General features: G+C 38.2%; 1 pseudogene; it reads left to right on the top strand.

Moving 5' to 3' along the window:
- The first annotated feature begins 840 nt into the window (after positions 1-840).
- Positions 841-5,264, top strand: LOC132947771 (uncharacterized; annotated as a pseudogene).
- Positions 5,265-5,960: the final 696 nt, after the last annotated feature.

Here is a 5,960-nt window from a genome sequence, read left to right as displayed (position 1 = left end):
AGATACAAGAGATTTCGTATTATTTAAAGTACTTAAAATAGGCAAATAATCTAATATTATGAACAACCATTTTGGAAAATACCCAGTTTTGTATGCAATTTTAAATACAGAAAAGCATATGAAAAAGGACAGCTTGAGTGCCTCAAGTACGCGCGCTACCCGGGCTTTCCGTGAGAGTACGCCACGGCCAACGGACACTCGGGGACTTGCGGTACACACACGAACAGTGATTTCCGTTGGGACAACTCGATCGTCTGCGATAAAGCGCCCGGCGACGGCCAACATGAGTGTCTGTCATAGCTGCGGGATAACAGGTGTCCCTTGGATTTGGCCACGTGGCGGGATACTTTACCCCAAGGCAATCTGGTGTGTCCAAGGTATGCACATGAATACGGTGGCCTGTTGAACAGTACGACAAGTGATGAGGCTGCTACAGGCTGCTATCACTGGTGTCTAGTGTACGAGCACAAATGCGGCTGCCTTTGGAACATGTCCACAAGTGACGTGGCTGCGTAATATAAAAGCGGTCATCGTCTGAAAATCAGTTTCTAGTGGGACGGACGCAATCCACGCTAATAGAGCAGTAGTATCTCCTAAGTTATAATTATTTTTTATAAAAGTATAAAGAAACAATATATAATATTTATATATATTGTTATAACACAAATCTGAAACATAAAACTTCAAGGGAAAACGATCGGATGCATAAATGCATTAATCGGCAACCTTATATTATATATTCTGATTTAATGATAACATTAAATGATTTGGTCCAGTTGTTGTGAAACTGGCCTTCATCGCATGTTTCGAAATGTTATTACGTTTTTACTAAGTATCATGATGTCATTTATCGTGAGTATCGACATTTCAAAAAAATAACCTAATTTATTGTGTGACATTTGAGCATTTTTATTAAGAAGCATGCAAGCAGCCCGACTTTCGACGGTTTTGCCCATAATCTTGAACCAGAGGAGATAACCGGCCACAGGATAGAAAGTCAAAGCGAAATGATGTTCAGCGTGAGAGGGTGAAATCACCAAGGAACCCGACTCGTTGATATTAAACCCACGAAATGTTACAACCAGAACATGATAGCGTAAAAGAAATAAGGTGAAAAAGATAATCGCGGGACAGAAGGTGGAAAAATGCCATACAATTTCGTAAGAAACCAGAACAGTTTATTATATACCAACAATTAAGTGATAAAATATTAGCTTACGTTACTGCATTGTTGTAGGAAGTAATAAGTTTGAAACTGCGCAAGAGATACATTGGATACAGTTTAGAATGGCACGGCCGTGATCGTGACCGACGACGAGAGTACTTTCTCCGTGTCCAGTCTGGCAACGATAGCGCAAAATGCGTGTAACGAAATCCAGCTGTACCGGTATTACGAACACGAATTTCCATGCATACATGTAAATGAATGTTGCGAAACGCTTTTTGAAATCGTAACTTTGAACACAAATGGTGGCCAGTTGCATCCAAACGGCGACTGGCGGTCCTGGTTTATGAAGTAGTGCTCTAACGATCTAATTCAATATATTGATCACGACGATCGATGTACCAATCACAGATACAAGAGATTTCGTATTATTTAAAGTACTTAAAATAGGCAAAGTATCTAATATTATGAACAACCATTTTGGAAAATACCCAGTTTTGTATGCAATTTTAAATACAGAAAAGCATATGAAAAAGGACAGCTTGAGTGCCTCAAGTACGCGCGCTACCCGGGCTTTCCGTGAGAGTACGCCACGGCCAACGGACACTCGGGGACCTGCGGTACACACACGAACAGTGATTTCCGTTGGGACAACTCGATCGTCTGCGATAAAGCGCCCGGCGACGGCCAACATGAGTGTCTGTCATAGCTGCGGTATAACAGGTGTCCCTTGGATTTGGCCACGTGGCGGGAAGCTTTACCCCAAGGCAATCTGGTGTGTCCAAGGTATGCACATGAATACGGTGGCCTGTTGAACAGTACGACAAGTGATGAGGCTGCTACAGGCTGCTATCACTGGTGTCTAGTGTACGAGCACAAATGCGGCTGCCTTTGGAACATGTCCACAAGTGACGTGGCTGCGTCATATAAAAGCGGTCATCGTCTGGAAATCAGTTTCTAGTGGGACGGACGCAATCCACGCTAATAGAGCAGTAGTATCTCCTATGTTATAATTATTTTTTATAAAAGTATAAAGAAACAATATATAATATTTATATATATTGTTATAACACAAATCTGAAACATAAAACTTCAAGGGAAAACGATCGGATGCATAAATGCATTAATCGGCAACCTTATATTATATATTCTGATTTAATGATAACATTAAATGAATTGGTCCAGTTGTTGTGAAACTAGCCTTCATCGCATGTTTCGAAATGTTATTACGTTTTTACTAAGAATCATGATGTCATTTATCGTGAGTATCGACATTTCAAAAAAATATCCTAATTTATTGTGTGACATTTGAGCATTTTTATTAAGAAGCATGCGAGCAGCCCGACTTTCGACGGTTTTGCCCATAATCTTGAACCAGAGGAGATAACCGGCCACAGGATAGAAAGTCAAAGCGAAATTATGTTCAGCGTAGGAGGGTGAAATCACCAAGGAACCCGACTCGTTGATATTAAACCCACGAAATGTTACAACCAGAACATTATAGCGTAAAAGAAATGAGGTGAAAAAGATAATCGCGGAACAGAAGGTGCAACAATGCCATACAATTTCGTAAGAAACCAGAACAGTTTATTATATACCAAGAATTAAGTGATAAAATATAAGCTTACAATACTGCATTGTTGTAGGAAGTAATAAGTTTGAAACTGCGCAAGAGATACATTGGATACAGTTTAGAATGGCACGGCCGTGATCGTGACCGACGACGAGAGTACTTTCTCCGTGTCCAGTCTGGCAACGATAGCGCAAAATGCGTGTAACGAAATCCAGCTGTACCGGTATTACGAACACGAATTTCCATGCATACATGTAAATGAATGTTGCGAAACGCTTTTTGAAATCGTAACTTTGAACACAAATGGTGGCCAGTTGCATCCAAACGGCGACTGGCGGTCCTGGTTTATGAAGTAGTGCTCTAACGATCTAATTCAATATATTGATCACGACGATCGATGTACCAATCACAGATACAAGAGATTTCGTATTATTTAAAGTACTTAAAATAGGCAAAGTATCTAATATTATGAACAACCATTTTGGAAAATACCCAGTTTTGTATGCAATTTTAAATACAGAAAAGCATATGAAAAAGGACAGCTTGAGTGCCTCAAGTACGCGCGCTACCCGGGCTTTCCGTGAGAGTACGCCACGGCCAACGGACACTCGGGGACCTGCGGTACACACACGAACAGTGATTTCCGTTGGGACAACTCGATCGTCTGCGATAAAGCGCCCGGCGACGGCCAACATGAGTGTCTGTCATAGCTGCGGGATAACAGGTGTCCCTTGGATTTGGCCACGTGGCGGGATACTTTACCCCGAGGCAATCTGGTGTGTCCAAGGTATGCACATGAATACGGTGGCCTGTTGAACAGTACGACAAGTGATGAGACTGCTACAGGCAGCTATCACTGGTGTCTAGTGTACGAGCACAAATACGGCTGCCTTTGGGACATGTCCACAAGTGACGTGGCTGCGTAATATAAAAGCGGTCATCGTCTGGAAATCAGTTTCTAGTGGGACGGACGCAATCCACTCTAATAGAGCAGTAGTATCTCCTAAGTTATAATTATTTTTTATAAAAGTATAAAGAAACAATATATAATATTTATATATATTGTTATAACACAAATCTGAAACATAAAACTTCAAGGGAAAACGATCGGATGCATAAATGCATTAATCGGCAACCTTATATTATATATTCTGATTTAATGATAACATTAAATGATTTGGTCCAGTTGTTGTGAAACTGGCCTTCATCGCATGTTTCGAAATGTAATTACGTTTTTACTAAGTATCATGATGTCATTTATCGTGAGTATCGACATTTCAAAAAAATATCCTAATTTATTGTGTGACATTTGAGCATTTTTATTAAGAAGCATGCGAGCAGCCCGACTTTCGACGGTTTTGCCCATAATCTTGAACCAGAGGAGATAACCGGCCACAGGATAGAAAGTCAAAGCGAAATTATGTTCAGCGTGGGAGGGTGAAATCACCAAGGAACCCGACTCGTTGATATTAAACCCACGAAATGTTACAACCAGAACATTATAGCGTAAAAGAGATGAGGTGAAAAAGATAATCGCGGAACAGAAGGTGCAACAATGCCATTCAATTTCGTAAGAAACCAGAACAGTTTATTATATACCAAGAATTAAGTGATAAAATATAAGCTTACGATACTGCATTGTTGTAGGAAGTAATAAGTTTGAAACTGCGCAAGAGATACATTGGATACAGTTTAGAATGGCACGGCCGTGATCGTGACCGACGACGAGAGTACTTTCTCCGTGTCCAGTCTGGCAACGATAGCGCAAAATGCGTGTAACGAAATCCAGCTGTACCGGTATTACGAACACGAATTTCCATGCATACATGTAAATTTTTTTCGTACGACGTTGTTCAACTTGAAAACTGAACCCATCGAGGATAGACAAAGACGTTACCGAGATACCAATAGGATCTTCTTACGACGGTGTAGGGACCCAGTGGAAATTTATATATTTGATGAACCGGTTACGAGACCTACAACCTGAAGAGGCTAATACTGAATTAATATATGAACCAATCGATGAAATCGAAGAAGACACATTATTGTTGTATATGGAGTGGGAACCACTTGATTATCCACCTTAGTTTTACTCAGAATCGACAGAAAACTCCTCCCAAGTTGATGAATTTAAGCCTAGAGGGAATGAGTTGGAGAACTATAGGATGTTCGTACAACAGAGTAGATGAGGAAAAATAGAACAACTAGATAATAATATACCAATAATAATTCCCATAGTTCTTACAGAACCTCTGAAACCGGAGGAAATAAATTAAACAAACATGCAGCTAGTAGTAACAGAGGCAATGGTCTTATTAAATACTAAGACAGAAACTTCAATCGACACAACAACTTGGATAATGGAAACACAAATATTGAAATGTTCTAAATTGTTTTTTTCTCAAAATCGTAATAGAAAACCCAGCAAGTATACGTAGAAAAACACGAAAGGAAAAATAAGTTATTCCTACACCAACTCGCGTTTCCTCAAGGATAAAGAAATCTAAAATAATGTCTAACATTTAATCATGAATATTTTGCTTTTCTGAATAGAAAATACAATTTATATAAGTTTTCTATTAAATATTACTGTGATATTTATTTAGTTGACTTTAATTTTAAGTATGTTTTAATACATCATTATTTTATTCTATTTAATCTTATATAACTTTGGCTAAAAGTTAATATTAATAAACATTGTATATAACACTGCCTTCAAAATAATATAAATTGTACAATATAAAATACAATATAAAACGATTATAAATACGACACCGTCGCCCGGTTGTCTGTACACAGGTGTTTTAACACTCACTGTAATGACATCGTGCGTTACATTATAATATTAATGATACTGCCGAAAACAAAGGAAAGATGATCAAACCAGCGCTGATCAATATCAGACACCAAAAGTAGCCATCTCCAAAATTATAGATATTAACTATACTACCAACATGCATAGAATATTAGATTAATACCACTATTTTCAATTGATGATCCAAGTATAATCAAGTATGATCAATTATATTATGGACCAAAAGTATCCAATACAATGACAAGTAAACACATGCCGTCGATGATTAAAATACTTTATTCAAATATATACCTAGATATTATTAATTATTATATTATATAATTCCTACAAAGAGCTACAATCAATAAATATTTTTTAGAAGATAACATATCGATTTTTTAACCTTACGAAGAAAAAACCATATATAA

The sequence above is a fragment of the Metopolophium dirhodum genome, chromosome 6 (assembly GCF_019925205.1).
Source record: "Metopolophium dirhodum isolate CAU chromosome 6, ASM1992520v1, whole genome shotgun sequence".
NCBI classification, from domain to species: Eukaryota; Metazoa; Arthropoda; class Insecta; order Hemiptera; family Aphididae; genus Metopolophium; species Metopolophium dirhodum.
This window is presented reverse-complemented; position numbering and strand designations above follow the sequence as displayed.